This window comes from Ceratina calcarata, unplaced genomic scaffold (genome assembly GCF_001652005.2).
Source record: "Ceratina calcarata isolate Rehan_Ccalc_2016 unplaced genomic scaffold, ASM165200v1 scaffold81, whole genome shotgun sequence".
Lineage (NCBI taxonomy): Eukaryota > Metazoa > Arthropoda > Insecta > Hymenoptera > Apidae > Ceratina > Ceratina calcarata.
The window spans coordinates 735389-759375 of record NW_017179422.1 but is presented as its reverse complement, the minus strand read 5'-3'; the positions used below and the strand labels follow the sequence as shown (position 1 = coordinate 759375).

Below are 23987 nucleotides of genomic sequence, written 5' to 3'. Positions count from 1 at the left end.
ACAGCCTTTCTACGATTCGCTCTTTACATTGAAATGAAACAGACGGGAGTGTAGAGGAATCTTGTGAGAAACTTTATTAGACGCACGATAGCAGTTGTATCAAAACCGTTCCAGGCAAATCCTCGGTTTTAGCCGTTCCCATTGTTGAACAAGCTAGGTATATCCCATACAGCAGTGGTCGTTCAGCGAGGGGTGCCACGACCCATCGCACGGTCCTATGACAACAAAACTGAGGGCAAAAATAGGCGCAGCCGGCCTGGCTAGGCTTGTGTACGTGGCGCACACTAAATATGTATTTATTAAGTAAACAACCATTGCATTGGAGTTCTAGGGTACATACGTACGTACGTCGCGTTTCCGATTACATTGTGAGCCTGTAATGCGCTCCCAGTGAATTCGATGGTGTTTGGTTACGTCACGGTGCACGGACGTGGATGCGTACTGACTATGATTATTTCGTACGATATGGAATTATTATTCTATTACTTCCATCTCTCTTTTCGTCCTTTACATTTGGATTGAGTAGATTTCCGCGAGGTTAATAAATAATATTGTTGCAAATAAAATTAATTACCGCTTGGGCATTTAATGAGTTGAGGGACATTATTCAATACAAATCAATTATGAAGAGGGTAAAAAAGAAAAGAGAACGAGACCCAAACGCAACGCGAGATTAAGAATGGATCTGAACGAAACGTTTCGCGCGTATGAGTATCCTAGGGTTGGTAAGGGTGTACGAGGGCGTATGATCGAGCAAACCGACCGTAAAGAAGGATAATCGCCCAGAGTCGAAGTAAGAAGAGATAACGAGATCGTATATCCCCATCAAAAAGGAGAGAAGAACAAGGTAAACGCTTCGTCCATGTGTGCACAGGCCCTGACCACTCTTCTACGTACGGACACGCACTCCGAAGTTCGTGTTCCCCTTCTAAATAATAAACGAGAGGATTTACCCCCGTCAGGTTCGCGCGCGCCAGTACATAAAAATACTCGAATCTGAGAAATTAGCGGCAGAGGACTAACGGGACCCCGGTTCGTGGCAAGAGTCAGAGAGGGAAGGAGCAAAACGGCGACGCGTGAACAGGATGTAGAAAAAGAGAGTGAGAGAGAAAGAGAGAGAGAGCGAGGGCTTGGTAGGGGATCGGCGGAGGCGTTTCGGTCCCGGGTGCCGAGTGCCGGCGCAGGAAAAAAGGGTACCTAAAAGGGTTGAATTAATGTCGCGATAAATATATGATTTAAGGTGGAAACGTTTGCAACTCCGGCTAATTTTTTATCTGAGACCGCGGCCGTGCTCCTCGTCGAGAGGGTTTTTACTCTAGAAAAGAGAGACCGACGATCTCTCGAGCGAGCCACACTTGGACCAAGGGGGTTGAAACTCCGCGAGGGGAGAAGGAAACAAGCTTTAGAAAGGAGGAACCGAGAGGCGGCGTGGACGGGATGGTTGAAACCCGAGCACGCGGCAGGGTGACAGTCCTGGAGAGTGGTCGAATCCAACGGTTATTTCTTTTTTCGGGTAATTTACTACCGGCGAGAATTTGAGCGGACGCGCGCTTTTTAATAGTTCGCGCCACTCCAAGGACTCTTTTCCTTTTTCTCGTCCCCCGCAGCTAACCGTTTGTATGTCTGTCTGCCTGCCTGCCTGCCTGCCCTCATCTTTTTCTCGTCTGTCGTACAGGACGATCAGCTAAAGGGACAACGCGGCGGCATCGTTCCGCCGCGGTTACGATGAAAATTACGAGACTATAAAGCGACCATCTACGACGGAGTTTGAGTCATTCGACTCTGCCAGCACATTTTACTACAGATTACTCATCGCTTTTTCAAACAAAAATAATCATGAGAATTCATATGGCGTATAAACATAGTATCCGGAAGATAAGAAATATAATTGAATGACATTTATATCATACTTAACGTGTAATCAATTACACGTATATGACTAGCTTCTTGTAAGGTCAGTACCAAGGAACAAGAGCTAAAATACACGGGATTTCCTACGGCAACCATCCATCGTGCATTTCCTCGTACAATTTCGCGCCGACTTTCCGAAATCCTTCGCAGATTGTACGTCATTCGATTTTCTGGGTGAAAGCATCCCCGCGGGACCGCAAACATCCGCTCCCCAATTATCCACGACAGCGAGACTCGCGTGTATCAGCGAGGCATACGTGACAACGACACGGCGAGCACGAATCGGAACTACCACTCTCGCCGCTGGCACCCTTTATTTCTTCGCCGATGTAAGATAGAAAAGGAAAGAGGACGGAGGCCGGTCGGGGCCCACCCTTTGCAGGAAACGTGAACGGGCCACGATCGCTTAGGTTTCCGCAGCGTCGACGCTTTTTGAATTAACCGGCTGGACATTAGAATACGAAATTGATATATTATAGGGCGTAGAAGCGAGCCCCGGCTCTCCCCTTCTTCGACCCTCCGTTGAAAGGCCGCGAAACCGCGTGGGTTAGACGGAATCGTGAAAGAAGGAGGGCGGATGGTCCGGTTACACACACTCTCTAGGCATGACTGGTCGCCGTTCGCATCTTTCATCGCATTATCTGCCCTCGTAAAACACGCCTTTATAGGTTCCCGAAATGTTCCGTCTTCCCGTGTGTCCGGCGTCTCCTCCTTTCGTTGTTCCTCTCCGACAAGTCGGGAACTATGGATATTAGTTTTTCATGAGCGTACGTATATGTCTTTTAAAGAAATCTTTTACTTTACAGCTCCCGCCAAAGAAACAATGATCTTCCTATGAGAAAGATTAATAACTTTGCTTGGAACGTCTATTTGCTCGTTCACTACCCCTACTTCATTAAAGATAAAAATTGAACAGATACTCGACATTTTATTCTGTATCTATTTAAAACTTGTAAAGTTGCTCGATATCGCGAAGATCTGTGCTGTACCCCTAAAAACCACCCCTGACGAGGCTACTCGAGACGTATCAGCAGCGCGGCTCCGAGCAACGACCAGCGTCGCCTTTTTTTTTCCAGCTGATTTATCGCGTTGGCGATTAAGGGGCGGCTCTCTAGAAAGGCGTTCGACCTTAGCAAACGTCGATCCGTACTCCCGACGCGATTCGATCGGCTAATAGCCTCCGGTAGACATTAACATTGACGAAGAAGTCGAAAGCGTTTATGTGAGCGTGGCGTTAATTTGGCTTTAAGTTATCGGCCGACCGTGTTCCTGCACCCCTGTGCTTTGGTTGCTTGTATCCATACCCTGATGGTTTTCTTGTTAGCATACTTATCATCCGGCCGTGGAATTAAGAACGAGCGAGGTGTCCGGGGGTGTGAAAGCGTCGAGGAGCGACGCGAGGGTAGAGAAAGACGTTAGGGGTTCACTGTCTGTCGTGCGGAACGGAGAGGACGGGGAGGGAAAATAGGGATGTTGATAATATCAGCATCGAGTAGAACGGGTATTGGCTGGTGGACTATTGTCGGAATAATGTTGATTGGATTCAAGACCGAAGGCATTAATCTGCCTTCTTTTATTATGGACCGAGAGGGACGATCTTAACCTTCCATTCTCTCTGTCTGGACTCTGGAGTGATACTTGTACGAAATGGGAAGGACTGCCGGCTTTCTCCCTGTCTCGGACGTTTCGTTTTTCAGATCTACCAGGACATTGACGATTAAAATAATAATAAATCAATGATAAGCCGTCTTCCCCATTAAAGATCTTTTATATCTAAATCCTTCTATTAACAATCAGACTTAACTTAAAACGCAATAGGAAATGCTATTGATTTCAAATGATAAACGTCCAAACGAATTCATTCGTCATTCCTTCACACTGGGATACAGGGGTTGGCGGTTCGATTTCCACTGCGGTAAACGAACTGGCTGTATCGCGAAAAAATCCTGCGGAACAATGGCACGGGAAGAACTATCTCGTTCGACAAAGCTTTCGGCTTGGAAAGGAAAGAGATCCAGATGGATGATCGTAAGTGGTGGACAGAGGCCGATAAGGGTAGCGTGCAGGTCGGTCTGGATTTCTCGGACGACGGAACGGTCTGGGGCTGCTGGTCCTGAAGAATGGACCTCTTTGTTTAGCCGTTTATGGTGGAAGAGATTTAGCCGGATTGCCGTCAGCCGATAGCCACACCAAGGGTGTCGACCAGCCCGACATCGAAAAAGGTGGGGAGTACTACTAGTCCCTGGAATCCGTGAAACTTCCTGACTTTTGCTCGCCGCTGTTCCTACCCTCTTTCTTCCCCACTTCAATGCTACATACCGTGGTAACACCTTCTAACAGGCGAAGAAGATTCGCTACGCTTACAAGCGACCCCTGACAATAGCCAGACATTAACTGACAACAGAGGTGTGGACATCGGATAGTAGCCCTAACACTCTCGAAGCTTCACCCTCACGGTTGATTACCGGTCTAGTCGGTCGAAGCGTTTCGCATTTATAGCCCCGGGATCTAAATAAAATCTTCACCGATTCAGATAAGCTGAGGCTACTGCCTCTCACCGGGCGACCAGCAAATCGTTCTACTGCTATGCGAGAGATCCTTCCACGAACCGTATCCATGTACGTATTTTCTCTTTTCCTTCAAAGTCGTGGAACTGCCAAAATTGCAACCGTGGGACCTGGTAAAGCGTCTCGACCCAGGCGATTATAGGTATCGTTTCGGAGCGATGGTCAAACGGGTGATAGCAGGGAGTTGGAAAGCGCTTTGAAATAGACACTTATAGAAATCCTACAGGCGGTGGCGGGGGACTAAGCGGACAGTACGCTGAGATACAGTTATGCAATAATGAGCTAATGTAGATAATAGGATTAAGCGCGGAATCTCCTGTAATTGGCCGCTGAAAAGGTGAGCTCGGTTTTGCTAATCACCCTCTAAAAGGTAACTTTGGACGCTTTACAGTTAAGCTTAAGAGGTTTACTGGATTTTACACGCACGTACAGGATACTTTACGATTGTTTCCTTTTTCTGGCTTCGACGCTAACGCGTGTAAGCCCTGTCATTATCGTTCTAATTGGATTAATTACAAGTAATTATATATTCGTTAACTGTGGCACTCGCGAGGAGCCCTCGGCACGTGTCTTCAAAGCCGAAACTTCAACGTAGTGAATATTGCATGAAAGAGACGTGTCGAGAGTCTCGTATCATCCGATCTATTCGTAATAAACCAACGTAATAAATGTCTTCTTGTACACTCGACGATGTAATTTTTCGACGATGTAATGATGGTTACTCAAAAAATAGTGGAGAGGACGTAAATCTAGTAAAGAGGGAGAAGCGTTATAAATTCAGTGCGAATTTAGTATAGCGCGCCATGGATCAAGACGTCAGGACGGGGTTGGATTAGGGATGAAGTTGCAATTCACTTCGATATATTTACTGTGAGAACGGTCAGGCTTCGAGAGTGGCCAGGCATCGAGGCTACGGATGGACATACCGCCGTTCGGTTTCCCTTTTACCTTTTAGAGTAAATAAGGACCCGCGCGTATCCCTCTGGCAGCACGCGCGCGTTCGCACATTTGCGATCCGTGCGTGGCCACTTTCAGCTTTCGTACGTCCCCATGGTGATTTATGAAGTTTCCCGAGTTCCCTTCGGCCCGCAACTTCATCCTCCGACCTAAATCTTCGACCATTCAATCGAATACATAAAACTGTCCCCGTCACGTTTTCTTCGGAAACGTAACAGTACACGGGAAGAAGAAATCGGCGCGTATAATCGTCGTAATGGAAACAATACGTATCCATTACTCAGGTATCCACTTAACGCCGAGCCGGGAAAGAAGGCTGGCATATAATACCGTAAGAATGAGATCTTTGCGGGGGACCCCAATATCGCGCAAACGAGACTGAAGAAAAACCGAAGCACTCGAGCCGCCTCCGTCTTTTAGCCTCCGCGGTTGGAGGGTGCTCAGGCGTGTAGTGTCAATGAATAAAAATTTGCGGTCGAGGGTGGCCTCGCGTTTGACGCCGATTTTAAAGCTTACCCTCCAACCTCCATGCCCGGGCCGACGCGACACCCGTGCTTGCTCGCTTTCTTCCGTTACCCTCCACGATACTCTGTCTATTCTCGCGCAAACGTTACTTTATAGGAGCATCGCGAAGAACGAGAAGAGTCACGGTTCGCAATCAGCGGTGGCTGAAACTCGCACTTATTTTCGCCCGAGTGCCCACAACCCCCTCTTCTTCGGGCCGTAGAGCCAGGAATAAGACGGTTTCGTCCCGAGATCATTATGCCACGCCTTAAGTCGAGCTAATATGTCCTTCACCCGGCAGCCAGCATCCCCTGTTTCAAGAACAGTGTGCCCCATACATCTCTGCTATCATCAGGAACTCGTATGTATATGTGTATGTCCCTCGCCGAGTGGAGCAGCGAGGCGTCGCGAGTTGGTAACCGAGCCGCGACGTTTAGACAATTTAATGCCGTTTTATAAATTATACATCGGCCGCGAGGTTCGCGAGACGAGCCGATTACGCAGGGGGTGAGCTGCGCTCGCTCTCCTCGCGTTTAATCCGGCCGTAGGAAAAGCGTGGATGTTCTAGAACGGGGCAGAGACGGAACGTTAAGGCTGCTACGTTGGGGGAAAGAGTCCATGGGAAAAGCGAAGGGAGTCAGACGAGTTTCGTTGATACGAATTTCTGATTTGTAGGTTCCTAGACAGCACGCCGCGATCTGGGAGGATCGTATTAATAATGTATCGGTAACTTGAAAGTCAGTCGGTGTGAAATCGTTCCTGGCGGTGGATCTTATACAAACCACCGCTAACAAAGACGATTTTAAATTATCATGTATCTCTAATATACGCGATAAAGAATATTCTTACGAAAGGTGGACAAAATGGTTTGAAAATCGAATAGCGAGAAGAAAAGGGAGGAAAATTTTCCAGTAGCCAGTTTGCGAAAGAGCTTCTCCATCTTTCGTTAAACCCGTAATGCTTCATCCAAAAAATAGCGCCTTGCCAGGGCAAAGATATAACCCAGACATCTCGCAAAGCCTTATACGTTACATGAATAATAGTCGACGCGAACGCGCGAGGCGTTGCCGTTGTCGTATAGCCTATCGCATGGGAAGGGGTGAGTTTAGGGGATGCCGATGAATATATCAGCGTCGACGTATCCAATCATTCCCTTATTACGATATCGATACATTATATTCATAATGTAACGACGATGACGCGGGGTAGGTTTCGCGAGGAAAGAAAGCCAACCACCGTTAGAGTCTTTCACCCCCTTTTTTTCAGCGGCTGGAGAAAAAAAACTGATACGTTCGAGAGGGGGTGACGAAGGGTGGAGAGGGTTCCTTACACTCGCGCGTTCTCTGCCAGGACTATCGATTTCGGGATTAGGTGGCAATTTTTCAAGCCTATGGCGAATAATTACCGAATCCTTCCCCCATCGTGTGGCCTCTGCCATAAACGACCTCCGCCCTTCATCCATGCCATCAAGAGACACATGGATTTCAGTCCATGGGACAACTTTCCCAGCAAATATGATAAAAGAAAGTTTAACCAAGTGATTAAATATCAGACACGCTTCCTTCAATAAAAAATTAACTGTATTGGGTTAAATTAAGACTGAAAATACTATGTAACTTCTCTTCCTAATATGAATTTAACAGTCATTAAAATATTTCTTACATTTTTATTACAATTAACTCCATTAATCTGTTTGAGTTTAATATACGTTAATTCTGGTTTTTCTTCTCTGGTGATCGTTTCTTTAAATTCGCATATTTCGTTTTGTGGAAGCAATTTGTAACAGATGAAACAAAACGTTACGTGCAGATAGCAAAAGAAACTTCTGCGGCAGCCTAATATACCAACGGGGTAGATTTCCTAGGAGGAAGTCCGGGCGGAGAGGGTGACGGAATAGGGGTCGAGATATACATACCTTCATCTGCGGATTACTTATGCACGAGCAGCCGCGACTCATTTCATTGCAACGGAGCCAAGACTCAGGCAGGCAAGCCGAGTCAAGCCAACGGAAAAATGTTTCTATTTAGCTCGCTTAAGCTCTTTATTAAAGGTTCGCTTCTTCCGCGACCGAGAGACTTGGCTGGCTTTTAGAGCTCGCGCTAAAACCCACCCTCCGAAGCTGAGTCTCGAGAAAAAGCGATTGTGGTTTAGCCCATCCTTTTCGCACGAGACCATTTTTTCCTTTCTCCGTCCGTGTATCTCTTTCTCTCAACTTACAGCCGAAGAAAATCCAACGAGCAAGGAGAAGTAGGGAGGGGAGGGCGGAAGAAATTGCGTCAATTACCCGCTGATTTCGGCATCTGATCCACGGATTACGTCCCGCCGCGATTGCTGATCCCTTTTTCGTTTATTGAGCGACGTTTTCGAAATGACGCATCCCGATTCGAGCGTCCCACGGTTTCCTAATACAGAAGAGAAGTAGGACGCGCACCCTTCGCCCGTTGCCTCAGATAAGAATAACGAATGCGTAATATACGAAATTGAATGTTTTAATAAACTGGAGTTGCGTCGACGTATAAAAAGCCAACTCCGTGCTCCTCGAGAACGAATTAGAAGAAAGAGGAATACTGCAGATCGGAGTTTTATCGACAAGTCCTAGACAGTGTTATCCGATAGTTTCGGAGACGGAGAAAAGTGAAGTAATTGTTTTTGAAGCGTCTCCGTTTGATCGTGAATTCTTTAGGGGACATAAAAAGAGAGGAAGAAAGAGAAAGAGAGTGGGAGGTTTCTTCCACAAACTGCGATCTCTCGACCCTCTTTCGCGCCCGATTGTCTCTCATCAGCTGCGGAAAAACGGGCGGGGAGCGGCTACAAATAATTCCAGGGCGTTATTCGATGGCATATTTTCGATTATCGGCCAACGAAGCGTAATCTCGCCGTAAATGGAGGATTGTCTCTGTATAGCGGAAGATGAGGTGCTGCGGGTTCGTGGTAGAGCGGAGAACTGTCTATCCGTCGACGACTGCGGCGGCGACAACGAATGAACGAAAGGAAAAGAGAGAGACTATGCGGAAAAGCGTTAGTGGGAGGGAGTAAGAAATAAAATTCGAAAGGGGGTTCGTGGAAACCTCGTGGGGAGAGGGGTGTAGCCACCAGCGGCTCTTTAAAAGAAAGCGGGATAAACAGACAGTTCTGGAGCGAGGAGGGAGGAAATGTAAATTTCCAGCGAGCTGGAAGGAAGAGAAAAGAATAAGGGCTCGAACAGCGGAGTCTTGGGTATATTGAGTGAGCGACTGGCCCTTCCAACCGCGTCGCATCGCCCTTACTTCTTTAAATTTCATGTGCCAATTGTGCGCGATTGTCTTTACTTTGCCTCTTCTCTCGCGCCGCGGAGTATTCGGATTATTCCTCGCGTTCGATGTCCCCCTTGGCTTCCCCTCTCCTCCGCGAGAACGTTTACAGCGTATACGTGATCCGTGGTCACTTTCTGCCAGCGAATCATCGATTCAGCTGATCTTTCCTCGCTCGATGAGCTATCGTTTCAATACAGTGTATATTCTATACGTACAACACAAAAGCTAGATTGCATCGACGATACGTTCAGGTGAAATACACGATACGCGCGAAAACAACGAGTCAGCTGCTAGTGATGCAATTCGTGCAGGTGCAATTTAACACCCGGTTTATCGGATTACTGTTTCGCCTCTGGTTTCCTCGGCGACGAACGAATCTGTCGAGTTTTCCGACGCGAATATAGTGCAAAGAACTCGGATCCATACATTAACTCGTTTCTATGGTCTACTGTAATTATCAAATTTATCGATGAACAACACATGATATCTAGACGCCGAATAATTTTCTAACTACCATCGAGGGCATACAAAGGATGAAACAACGTTCAGCTATATGTGTAGGTGCGATAGTGGAACGCGGTACGCAAAGAAGTCAACGTCCCCCGGGCTGGCTCTCCCGATCGAGATAAATCAAAGAACCGCGGCTGACGAGGCGAGAGGTAGACGTGGCAAACATTCGAAACGTCTCGTCAGGCGGACACATCGTTTCTCCTGACGAGACTGAAAAGGGATGCAAGTCGACGTTCGCGGAATGATATTCAGAGGGATGAACAGGCCAGAAAGAGAGAGAGGGCCAAGGAAGGACGGAGAGGGAAACGGCGAATACGGGGCGGTGTTAGAGTTTGCCGGATCGGTGTCCACCGGTGGATAAAGTGAAAGATTCTCTCGACGCGAGGGAGTAGTGAAGAGACTCGTGTGACAGGGGTTGAAGAAGAAGCACGCCAGTCGGATGGTCACCCTACGTGCCAAGAATTTCTCGCGACGGAAGCAGCCATGGACTTTGGCTCCCCCGTGTTTCAGTGTACCAAGCGTCTGTCTATCTTCTTGGGTGTTGCGCGCCTCTTCCAACGGCGAGAAGAAGGAACGACGAGAGCAACAGTCGCTGAATAAACACAAAGTCCAGTTAAAGTCGTAATAAATGTCTCCTCCTTTCCGATGGGCTCTTCCTTCTTCGTCGCCTTCCGTCTTCCCCCGTCGTTTTCTTCCCGAGCATCGCCTTTTGCTACATCGCGCCGCCTCTCTTTCGCTCTTTTCACGCCCGTTGTGCTTGCTTTCCTTTCTTTCGCGGAGACAAACGGTATTGAGGGTGAAAATTGACGGCTTTATCGTGCCCGCTTCCGCGAGAACTTTCCGAGGATTTGCCTTTTCCGTCTTGACGGTTTCGTATTTTCCGCTAGACATTTTCCTTGCCAACTTTTCTTCCACTCCTCCGCCCGCCTCTTCTTCCTCTCGTCGATTGTCTCGGGGAAAGTCTTTAAGAAAGACTGATTGGACGCAATCATTTGCTCCGTTCGTTTTAATCGCGCCGCCCCGTGGAACTAATCCCTCGCCCTTCGTCGCGTTCCTCGCGAGCACAAATATTATTTTTATCCACCGAATTCTGTGCCGACGAAAGTGGATTTCTTGTCCGACGATTCCATGCCGCGGTGTAGCCTGGAAACGAGTCAGCGAGAAAGAAAGAGAGAGAAAGGAAGCCAGTTCGATTAACAAACAAGGATATCCTTCTGGTCTCAGAGTCGTGTCGTTTCCATTATAAAACAGCCGTACCTTGCCGAGTGTTTCAGCGACAACGATAAAGTTGCTATGTATATAGCGATATCCGACAACACCGAATAAACACATGGCCGATAGATAGCTATTTATTTTTCTGCCTCGTGGAGGCTTAAACTCGGCCGAGATACGCGAATAAACAATCCCGACATATGTTTCTCTTCCACTTGTCGTGCAGCTTTACATGCAATCGCCCCGTTCAATTATATAACCTGTCATTTTATAATTCTCCGTATTTGCGTACAACCGATCGCTCTGTTCTCCTAGCTACGAACATACGTAGCTAGATCTAAAAGAAACCATGGAAAGGGCATGGGAAACGATATCCATTAATCAGCGGGATCCTCCTTGAACCCAGTCAAAAGGTAAGAGCCAGCTGAAGTCTACGTCCACCGCTTGTGTGCCGCTGGTAATAATTTAAATCGAAGGTTACGGACCTTTGGAAAATGCGATCGATGACGAGGCCGATAGAAGGGAGGCGACGCGACGCGGTGCTCGCGGTGGAAATAGCGACGATGACGTACGTTTTTTTTCCTTCCCGCGAACGATGCATCGGACACTGCCGGGATCAACATTCCGCTTAAACGTTCCTATATGATTCTCCCGATGACGTCAACGCCCCCACGCGATTTTCCAAGCGGCCCCGAATGGAATTCGGCTCGCGAAACAAACATCCTGCGTTCCGCGAGCACAGAGATATACTGATTGCGCGAGACAGACGGACGGAGGAGAGAGAAACGGATCCTTCGGAGCGCTGTTGTTTCGACTCGCCACAAATATTTACCAAATATCGATCCCCCTCCTATCTATGTTACCCCTTGGTCCCGCCGTGCGGTGCAGTGAAGGGACGTGGATACGCAAATTGCATTTGCGTTGACCGCCGCGCAGTTTGATGCCACGGCATCGTCGATATTTGTACTAGATTGTGTATCGAGGCGGAGATTGGCCGATCGCCAATTAAAATCTACGTAGGTACTCATTCGCCGTCCGCGAATCTAGTCGACGTATTATAATTTGTGGACCCGCACACGAAGACGATATCAATGATCCTTCTATTTAAAACGACATTAATATCAATAATCAAGTAGATTATAATAATTGAATTGCCTTCATACAGTATATTTTCCCTAATTAATTGCTCTGAAACGAAACTACCTGTAGTATTACGTTTTTAGCAACTGTTACGAAGTATATCTGCGTTCTACTAATCGATAAGATGATTTTTTATAGATAAACTCTGTCAAACTCGGTTCATAATTTTCTAAACATCAGAAATATAACAGGATATTTTGTCACAAAGGCTTCATAAATCCGGCAACACTTTTGATAGATATCTATTATGCAGACCCCCGGGATTAGCAGTATACCGGTCGCATGTTCATTCCTACCGCCAATAATAGATGGGGACGCGTTATTTTTAACAAAATTGCAGGCTATCTCGGGATAATGTTAGCTTCTCTGTCTTTGTACAAATGCAAAGCCTATGTAGCGTCTTATTGATCCGCAAACGTAGTAACTGCGTTCTGGATATTTACTGCCCATAATTTCCTTTTCTCGAAGTAGGTTCTTATATACTTGCGAGCACACGAGTGCTAATCGATTTGGTCAATTTCTTTAATGAATATCGCAATTTGTAAAATGCATCCAACGCCTCATACCAAACGGAAAGTTAAGTAAACTACCGTTAATGAAAGAAACTTATACGTATACAGAACAGGCAAGAAGGGAGAATAATTAGATAAACTGGAGAAGGATAATAATTAAACAAAGAGGAAGATAAGTTATCGACTTTTATCGTCGATTTGGAAACGAATGCGCGATGTGGGGTGCAAAGGTGATGAGCAGCAGCGTAGATCGTTAAAATAATAAAGGTTGTTATTGAACCGCGCAAAAATTTGAATTCCCCAGCTTGCATCTGTCGCAGCTCGCTCGCTGCTCGTCCTCCGTCCTTTGCTCGTACCCCGACGACTGCCGTGCGTTCACCGCGACCCTAACCAATATCGGAGAAAGCGGCTCGACATTATGCGAGCCATCGATACTGCACGCGGTTACGGCCACGCGATCTCGTAATATTAAAGACGTTCAACGGAGAGGAAACAGAAAGAGGAACCGTGAAAACCGAAGAGAGGAAAAAAATCGAGGATCTCTCTTTCTCTTTCAGCGGAGCGGACGAGAAAACGAAAAGAAGAAGGGAGACTGGTATCGCATAGCGGGATGGAAAACGGCGATTTCGACGACGCTGTTTTTTCTCTGTTTCCGTCGGCGGCATGAATATTCCAGCACGCGCATCTGCATAGGTTCTCGTTCGAGAAAAAGGAGAATGGGACGAACGAAACGAGAACGGAAGAAGAGGCAAGGAGTTAAAAAAAGGGAAAAGAGGAAAAGAGATATATGCGAGGAGTAGAGCGAAGCTTTGAAGAGATTCAACGAAAGGTAGAATGGTGGAGGCCCGGCTTTCCACCGGTGACGTATTATGCGAGAAAAGGTTATAGGGGGTAGGGGGGGGTTGAGAAGGGAGCAGAATGTGGGCGGTTGGGAAGGTGGATGGCTGGAAGACGGAAGGCGAAGAGTGAAGCGGGAGAGGACGTCGTTTGGCAATCTTAGGGGATTTCGTGGATACAATGGGATCTCAATACATCACCTCACCTAACCCGACGCCCCCCTTCCAACCCCCTTCAGACCCACCCTGTACCCGTTGCTGTTCCTCTCCTCGTGCCACTACCTCGATGGCCCCCCGCGTACGACCCGTTCGCAGCGGCACCAACGAGCTTCCCAGATGCCGTAATAGCTTAGGAGCCGGCGTAATAGCTGCCACTGTCTTCCTAGAGAGAGTTATAGTTCAACAACGCAGAAATGGAATCGCGAGAGAAGCCGGCAACGCCGAGGAGAGAGAAGAGAAGCCAGACGGGCCAGGTGGTAGGGGTGTAAGTAGAGCTCTGGACCAGAGATCAGAGGAGAGAGACGCTCCACCGAGAGACGGTGATCGAGCACACGGCACACGGGAATGGTGAAACAGAAGATGGAGGGAATGGGCGAAGATCTCGAGCCAAACGGCCAGAAAACGCAATAACCACGACGCTGAGCACGAACGATTACGGGAGATGCGAAACGTCGCATACGGAGCGGTGCATCGCTTATTGTAACCTCCCCGAATCCAGAAGCTTTTTGGATGGGGACAACGGAATTCCTTCATAAAATCGAATGACAGGACATTGAGTTCTCCGTTTTTAACTTGGCAGACTTAAATGAAAGTATTGAATGAAATAATTAATATCTTGACATGTCCGATACATGCGATGATCTAAAATTACTTTAAAAATTTTAATTATTGCAAAAATAAAATCCGTATTAATCTTTCGAAATTGGATTCAAATTTCACGTCACTAAGATTTATTTCATTATTTAATCTAGATATAAGTGAAGCGAGTTTTTCCAATTCTCCGAACATTTATTTCGCTGCAATTATGTAATTATTTCTTTGGATCAGCGATATTATCGTTTCGCGAAAAAATTATCAGTAATGAGGGTAAGAAGAGAATTATAACGGATAGGAAGGATTTAACAGCAGAAAGAGTAAACGTGGATGGTATTTGTCTTCTATAAATTTTTTGCCAATCTATCTACGCAGCATGAAGAACGTATTAAATCAATCGTGACACCAAAGAACGTATCTGGTACTTCTATACCGGAGAGGGAACCGTAATTAAAGCGCGTCGCGAGCTCGTCGTTGCTGCGAGCAAGACGAAGAATAATTAATAGCAGCGACACACCATGTGTAACGAGATACAAGTATTATTCTTATCGAATCGATCTCGCGGACCTATGAGTATTTTGCAGAGGTTCGTCGGGCTAAAAATTCCACGTTTCTATCTCCTAATACGAATGGATCGTAACGCGAAATTCGTTCCCCGGGAACAATTTATTTCATACCGTCGCGTTATTCGATCATCCGTGTGTTACGTCGCTCTACATTTTATTTCCGACCCAATGATCCACAATATATAAATCTAATTGACGCACATACATACGAGTGATACAGGTTTCGCAAAGTAATCCTTCAGGATTTTCTATTTGACCTCCATAAGTCGAGCAGTTTGGCAGAGAAGAAGACCGATAGATAAATTCGTGTTTCTAATGATACAAAACCGTGCGCAATCACCACCAGTAACAACTCAATAAAAACTATCAGAATAATAGTAACGGTACGGACGGTTATGGAGTACAACGAAATTGCTCGAGTTCGATGGTGAAATCCGTGATCACGTCCTCGCGCCATTTCTGTTTACCGTGCACCGAGCACAGATGCGTTACGTGATGCTGAATACGGTGATCCTGCATTCCAGTCGCAGGCATCCTGCAAGACAGAAAGAATCCCGCTGTGCACCCCCGCGTCGTCGTCTGGGCTGTCCAAACGCCTCCAGTTTCCGCCCCACATGCCGCTGCTACCTTGGTCTTTCGTTCGTTCTCTACTAACACCCTATCTCCCCTCGAGTGTCGTGTCCTTCTCCGCCAACCGACCCGTCCCCTATACACCGAAAATGTAGAAGGTGCATATTCAGGAGAGCAGCCCAAGCTCGTGGAAACTTCGGGACGTTGACACCAGAAGCTGGATTCTGGATGGTCGGGTTGGACGCTAACATACTACCCCCGCTATGCGAGATTGGTAGGGGTGGTAGGTGGTAGTACGGTACAGGGTGTAAGAGGAAGACGAAGAGAAAGGTGGAAAAGCAAGACAACGAGAAGGGGGATGTATCCCGGCTAGACGTTCCACCGGAGGAAGACGGAAAATTCTTGGTCCATTGCCGTTAGACAAAGAGGGGCCGGTTATTACGTCGACCTCGTCCTCGTCGTTGTCGTCGTCGTCGCCGTCGTGGCTGTCGACGTCGACGTCGTGCAGTTGTAGGCCACGTCGGCCTAGGAAAGGCGTGGCAACGTCGCGTTCGCGCACCTTTGCACCTGGTGCGCCGAGGAAGACACGCCTCCGCGGAATTCCACTCTCTGGTCCGCCTACACGCCCGTTCCTCTCGTTTAACCATCTCCGTCGCACCGTCCGCATCCCTCTGCCTCTCTTGTTTCATCTCGTCCTGGCTCGCGCTCCTCGCTCATCCATCCGTTCTCCACTCCTCTGCTATTCCCGTCTCGCTCGAGTCTCGGCTAAGAGATCTCGCCGATCTCTATTCTATCCTCTGTCTGCCCCTCTACTGGATCGACGTCACCACTACTATATCCTCTCTCTATCCGATCCGCTACTTCTCGAGCTCCACCACCAGTTCTATTCTCCCAGGCAAGGAGAACCGAGCGCCTCCACCACCACCCGCTACCACCACCGCTTTTCAGCTCCGCCACCCTCGGCCACTACTGTCTCCTGGACTACTCCGTCGCCACTATCCTGCTTTAAAATCGTTCCAGCGAGGATGCATGTGTGTCTCGCACGTAAATGGAATCCTCCGTGGAGAACGGAACGCGTGCAGCACGGGTGTTCGTGGAGTACGACACGGGACCAACCTGTGTGCGCCAAGTCTGTTCTATGTTCGCCGTTCGTAGTGGAGCCGTATACACGTCGAAAATGCGCGCGCCGTGCCATCCGCCCACTCGGTATTCACGCCGTTCCACGTGACCCCCCTTAAAATCGCGGTGCCCCTACCACCAGGACGAGCTTTCGGGAGAAGGAAAAAAAATAGGGGGCGAAGCACGGAGCTCGAGGAGAGGTAAAACGCTTGCCAGCGAGCTAGCGCGATTACCGCAGACTAGCAGAATCCCCTTTTCCCTCCCGTTTCCCTCCAGTGAAGCTTCCTTTTTTTCTCTCCTCTCCTTCCTTGAGATGCGAGGTACTGTCGGGATGTAACCGCGTACGCGTCTACCTAGCCCCGGAAGAGAGGCAGAGGAAGGACGTACGTATTGATCAGGGCCAAGTAATGTCTGGAGATGCAGTCGGAATTACTTTGGCCCATTCGACTTCTATGTCCTGTCACGACGAGTTAATGGAGGACCGAATTCCTACCTACCAGACTGACTCGATTCAGTGTCCCAGGCGTGTTTCGGATTTCTTTTTGGATAACTCCAGAAACAAAAATACTCTCTTCGCGAAATGCTTAAATGTTCATGGGTTTTCAACAATGAGGAACGTGTAAGAGAGATATCTTTGACTTGGAGAAAATGTTCGTCTCCGACGACGATTATGACCCTTGATTAGCCGCATTTAGACTGTTACCGTCAATCCTCAGTTTTATATTGCTGGGTGTAACCAAGAATAGGAGCAAAGGGATGAAGTCGTCGAGCACAGTGATGGAAGGTCGAGAATTCTACTGAAACGAGTTGAACCAGTCATTTATGTACACGGACAAATGGAGAACTGGCAGAGATAAAATCTGAATGTACAACAGAGAAAGGAGAATAAGTCACGTTTTGCGGACTCGGACCCGAACGTCCCTTATCCGGGAGTCTGACAACTGTAACGGAGACATGACCGAACGAAAATCACCGGGACAGAACGTAAAATCGAAACTATGTTTCTTTTACAACCGCGCGGAATAATGCATGTCGTAAAGTGCTGGCGTCGCAAGAGAGTCGAGCCGACCATCTTCTCGCTGACAGATATCGCGTGAAAAAACGCGTGATGCGGATTTAATTAAAACCGCTGCTACTACTTTCCCCTCGAACTGAAATTGAATTCGCGCTAAAAGAAAACCGTCCCCGGTGAGGAAAGAAAAAAATTAATCGCGTTCCCGTGTATAGGTTCTGGAAATGTGGCGCGCGAACCCAAATTCCAACTGGCCCGGAAAATTGAAAAAGCGTCCGCTCCAGTTAATTATCGTCGGTTACGATCGTTTTCATGGGAAAGCAAGACCGTTCGGTTTCGTAGGAGGAACGTATAGTCCAAGGACGAAATTAATAGAACGCGACGATTATTAAATTAACAATAACGCGATACTTCGCTCACGCGAGCATACTTAAAAACTTCTTGCCCTTTTCGCGTTCGCAATCGCGATTGAAATCGCGACGCCAAACGTGCCCGAGCGTGAGATCGAGCATGTTGGTAATTATTTACGGAGCCTCCCCTTCATTAAGACGCTAATTACCGACGTGCATACGCGTGCATGTAAGGAGTCAGAGCGGGGAGTACGGTTCTATTATGGCAGCTAGTTCGAAGGAACATCCGACATCGTAACCCTTTCTTGTCGGGTAGCTAAAGCATATACGCAAGAAACTCGCACGATCCACACATCTATTTACAAGGTTGCACGTCTCAGTTACGTTGGGTACGTCTAACTTGCCTCCTTAGGTTAGTCTGCTCGTTAATATCGGTTCGAGGGCGAAACTAACCCTTGCAGACATCATCTGTTACGTTTTGCTGCACGTGCAGTATCTTTGAGATAAGACTAGAATGCTAGGAGCATAAATCAAAGGTGAACATTTTCTGTGTAAAACGGAAGAGGTACTTTATAGAGCGTAGGACAATAGCATTGATTTATTAATTCTTTTCCTTGGCAGATACCCTTTAGAGATAATTCATGATTAGGAAAAGAAGATTGGAACACATTTGGACAGTTAATTATCGGAAGAAGGGCAACAGAAATTGTTTGTAGGAAGAGCGTTTAGTCAGAGCACGTGGTGTTTTGCGCGAGAGGCTGCGTTTCCCTTGCGTGGGGGATGACAGGGGTGTACACAGTCGGCCGATCAGTGAGTAGAGGGGTTGTTTAGAGTGAGCGAAAGAGAGGAAGACAGACGGTGAAAGCGAGGAGGAGAGGGCAGCGAAGAGGGGTGAAAAGCACGTGGTGCTGGCGACGCGCGCCTGCCTCTCCGGCCACGGTTGACTGTATATCTATCGAGCTTTCCACCCACAGCATCCCCCCCACTTGTTGTGCTTTACCATGTTGTGTTGCTATGTTGCCTTGTGTATCGAGAAAGTTCAACGCCGGTTAGACGATGTTTCCCATCCGACAACGGGGATACCCGTCAGAATCAACAGGCTTCTCTCGTCTCGTGAACAGACGCCTCTTCTCTTTCCTCGTTCTCTCTCGCCACGGACACGAGGATCGAAGAACGAAACTTTTTCAACAAGATTAAAATTTCATGATACGTAGAATGGCAAGTCGGGGGAATAGAATTTTGATCGGAGCCGAGGAAAAACTAGCTTCGACAAATCTCATTTCGAGATTTACCATCGTTGGCCAACTTTCTTTTGATTACGTCAGGGACGTAGCTACGGGAGATGTAATTTTTTCCCTTATTTCCCATTTTTCTTTTTCCCTTTCGAGAAACTACCGTATCTCCGAGAGACGCACTTTCAAAATTCTTCCGTGGGAAAGCCAGTCGAGGGAATGGTTACGTCTATTTTGTTGTCGCTAACTAGTTTTTTTATACGCGCGGTAAGTGGAAGGAGAAGTGTAAATTGAATTTTTTATTCGAAATGGCAATGAGATTGCCCGGTGAAAAGTTTATATGACAATGGCCGCTGATTTTCGACCGGCAAGTTCGTTCATTATCGAAAGGGTACCTCGCATAGGGATGTCGAGTTCTTCAAGGGGATGTATGATTATTGAACGGTCGTTCTCGGTTGAATTTTAAGGGCGGCAACCCTAAAGGGAATATTCTCGCTGCTCGTTCCTCATCGTTTGTTCGAAACTTTTAATTCGACCATTTCACCATTCCGCTGGCTAGTGATTAAATTTTAAGATGAACCAACTGCATCGAAGGTATTTCGTTTAGTTATTGATAATAACGAAAGAAGATCTCAATAGACAATTGGGTGTCGACGTGGTAATTCTTGACAAATTCCCGAAACGCAGGCCGTCATTTCGACATGAATGGAAGATTTGAGGATACAAGTGACTATCCCAAAGGGAACATCCCCCAGGATCTTTAACTCCGCAGTCTTCCACGGCCTGACGGGCCACTTGGTATGCAAGAAGTATAGCCATTCATCTCCCGATCTCCGGCAAAAACCCGACCTCCGGATATAAATTAGCTTTTGTTTAGCATTCAATGCGAGCCACCTTTTCCACCGACCACGCTCATCCCCGGCTGATCCACGGTTAGACAGCCACCTGCTTGAACTACCCCTGGCAATCCGGTGCAATTAATGTAGCCAGTAGCTGCTTTTCGGTCGAGCCAATTAAACATTCGCGATTGCCATGAAAAGGAATGCCTCGACGGTACGAAGGAATTAAATTCCCTGAGGTATCGGCCATTAATTCGCCATAAAAAATTCCGTCAGGATGAAAACGTAGATTAGTCCAGACTTTTTAGATTTACAATCTTTCGTCAACGTGATACATTAAATATTAAGATCAGGTATTAACATTTCTAAGGGATTAATGCCAAAGAGAAATCCCACGTAGACGAATAATGAAACGTACTAGGTGAAACAGTGAAAAATCTTCGGAGATAAGCGAGACCGGCGTAGAAACGTCGGCTACGTGAGGTACATCGTCCGTCGCCGAATCTAGGAGGTTTAATCTATCATTGCGCAGCCGGAGGAAGGAACAGCGTCGGGGGCAACGGTAAAAGCCATGGTAACTAGCGGAGAATAATTAACAAATGCGAGGAATGCATTAGTATGCGTAACGTGGGATGAGTCCGTGCGGGCTGTAACGTCGTAGAAACGTGGGCAATGAGCGCGAGCGACGGCAGCCCGTGTAGTCGCGAGAATTATAAAATAATAAAGAGAAAATTACGTAATGTGAGGATCAGATGAGAATTAGACGACAATGAAGACGGGGTAAACCAGCAGCGCCGTCTAACGGACTAGACCAAACGAACAGGGGATGGGAAACGGGGAAAGAAGAGGTGACGAGCCAGAGGGGTGGGAAACAGAGGTCGAGGACCAGACGTCTTAATGTCTGCATCGTCGAGGACGCGTCCGTTGCGCAGGACTATCGTCTCTATGAGCTTACACCTTTCCGATAATAAGCGCTACGATTCTACAGATAAACTCGAGCACGTCGCACTTGGACTTCCGTATTATCTCTGATTTCAATAAATTGTATCTATGTCCATGAACTCGATAAGTCGTATCCGCAGACGTGCGGGTAACGTAAAGACACAAAGCACTTTGCGATTACACTTATCCATTTTCGAGGATCAAAGGAGTTTTTGGGGAATTCATTAAAGGAGGCGGCGACGCGGAGCCTCGAGGGGAAATTTATCGAACACGTAGTAGTAGCGGACGCGATCTCTTGCGACGGTCCTCTCGCTAATCGCGCCTTCTAATTAGTAGTCAGACGACGTACACTCGACGGCGACTTTGTAAATGGTAACAATGTTATGTAATTAGGTAAAAAGTTCTGTAATCAAGAAGTAGATCTTCTCTGGCGCGGCTCTCTCGTACCAGCGCACGCGCGCGCGCCGATCTGCCCCGTCCCTCTCATTCGTATTAAAATAGTCTCGCTAGGAAAGCGTGCGTTGCGCCCTGCATATCTTAAAACCCAGGGGTTGCCGGCGAGAGACGCCGCTAAGATTCGCCATTCCCCGTCATCCGGTTCTGATTTTTCTCCCGATTCATATTGCCCACGGACGAAGAAAGCAGCGCTCGAGATTATATTTAGAGAGTGGTGCCGTTTCACCCTCCCTTTAAATCAGCCGATATTTCCACGCACCGCAAGAAACATTTTTCTCAGCCATTTAATGTCCATAAGTATCTCAGGAACGTAAAATTCACCGAGTTCAACCGGCCCTGCCTATCGGTCGCAATATAATAGTTCAGCGAAAGCACGGACGACCGGACGACTAGTTTACCTCAATAGTTATGATGTCTAATGAAACAGGATTGAACGAAGTGACGAGGTTTAACATTTGCACGTGCACGATCTGCGTTAGCCTTTCTCAATATCATCGTATCGGGAATCGTTCGCCAAACGAACCGATACGGTTGACGTCAGTGTTTCCAACAAGCAGAATCAGGGCCCGATGATCTCATACTCTTGTATGTGAGTATGCGAGTACGCGTATGAGTACACTAGTCGGTGAGCATTTTTCGCGTGTACCTTATGTATTATATGTATGTTTTGTCGAATCACGACGCGTTCTCGGCAACACGTGTGCGTATCTCAGCTTCTTAGAAAGCTGTGGGATACGTGTTTCTCGTCGCATACATAATTTCCCCTCCATGGGTGATTTCTTTGCTCTAGGATGAATTATAGCAAAAGTACGTCTAACATTAAAAGCGATAGAACTTTTCGAACCCACTTTGGCTGAATACTTTTCAGCTATCCAGATCTAGACCTAGAAGTGAAAGTAATCGGAGTTCATTCGACCTGCCGGAGACTTGAATGAGATAAAACGGGAATAGAAAATAAATTACACGGTAACGTTGATCGCGATGCACGGCCGTTCTTAAGCAGCCCATAGGATTGCGTGCAACAACCGTATAGTATACGTACTGTATTTGCGGCGCGTTGTATTGGCGCACTGACACGCCGAGACGGAACGATTTCAATAAACAAGCTTGACGCACATATACACGCGTACGGTCAACGCGGCACGAATGGTTTTTTCCTAGACCCGGGCTACGTGCGTGGGCGGCATCGACTTTGCTTCCCTATCGCACGTAAAAGCCAAGATAAACATTATTTAGTTTTTCCTTCGTCGTCCTTGTGCGTGCACAAACGTGTGACACGTGTGTGCGACAGTACGTACGTACGCGTATGTGTCCGTGTATTTTCGCACGTTGTATCGTGTGCATAAGCATCGGTGAATGAAGACATTGTGTCGCAATAAGGCGAACGACGATACGGTTACAATTCGATAAAATTAACGTCGACGATACTCGAACGCGGATATAGCGCCCGGATCCCGGTTTCATGCAAATCGTTGCTAAAATACAACGACGACCTACGGTTACATTACGTTAACCATCTCGGAAATCGCGTGTTACGTTCGTTCTTCGTACATAGGTACGTACACACGTATCGTGTACGATTTAGATTGCACGTCATTCTCTGTTTATTTAACCTCACCAACCCGTGTATTACTTGCGTTACAATACAGCCTTACGTCACACCGATCTTGGTATTTGGTGGAAATGTGCATTTCTTTTAAATGACGATATATCAAGTTGCCCATTCGCGCGGAGTATATACGGAAATAAAACGTCGGAACGTTCGAATCGCATTGTGATGCAAATTCCGTGTATAATGTAACGATTGCATATACATAAGAAACGGTGATCGGCGCACGGTCAATCAAATTGAAAAAACTGATTCAACTTTACGTTTGAATGCGAAAAAATGCGTAAACGTATCTTTGTTATTACACCTATCGATAACTACCAATTTGTAGAGGGACTGAGAAATCGGTAGGAGTACGAGAGAGGGGTTAACGAATGAAAAAGGAGGAATTTGGTACGGAGCGCAAAGTTTTCCCTAAACCGTAGGACACGTTTCGCTCGTTAAGGGTCGTCGACGGATAAGTAACGACGGCGCCGGGCGTCGGCGGAGTGGTCCATCGAGAGAGAAAGAGAATAACAGCACGAATGAATTGCGGAGCGCAGGGCGCGCAGACACAGGCCGGAATTAAATAAAAATAAAACGCGAGATAATAACGTTAGCGAAGGAACCGAGAGCCCAAGACAAATAGCCGAGGGAAAACAAAGCGTATTATAAATACCGGGTGACAGGACGAGTCCGTGCGGGAGAGTGAGCTTCGCGGGCGAGTAAGAGGGTGGTTTTCAACCGGGGCCAGGGCCAGAAGAAGTAAAAGAACGAGGAAGGGGTGGGGATTGGTCGGTGGTTGGCAGCAACGACGACGACGACGGCGGCGACGAGGAAGTAGTGGCCGTGTCGTTTCTCCAGCGAAAGAGAGAAGAAAATGCTCAGAGGAGAACAGCCAACGATGCCCCTCTAGCATTTTTGCTACCTGCGGACACAATGAGTGGCCGGATTTCTTTTTCCGCGGTCGTCACTCACCCTCCCGACGAGGGATAGTATTCTTATCCAAGCCGGAATTACAAATTTCAGACACCGAGCCCTTGTGTCGGACAGGACTC

At 47.4% G+C, this 23987-nt stretch overlaps 1 protein-coding gene across 16 annotated transcripts in view; it reads right to left on the bottom strand.

Annotated features, from left to right (window-relative positions):
• The window catches only part of FoxP (forkhead box transcription factor P), a 234346-nt gene that overhangs the window by 82750 nt on the left and 127609 nt on the right, over positions 1–23987 (bottom strand). The window lies entirely within an intron of this gene.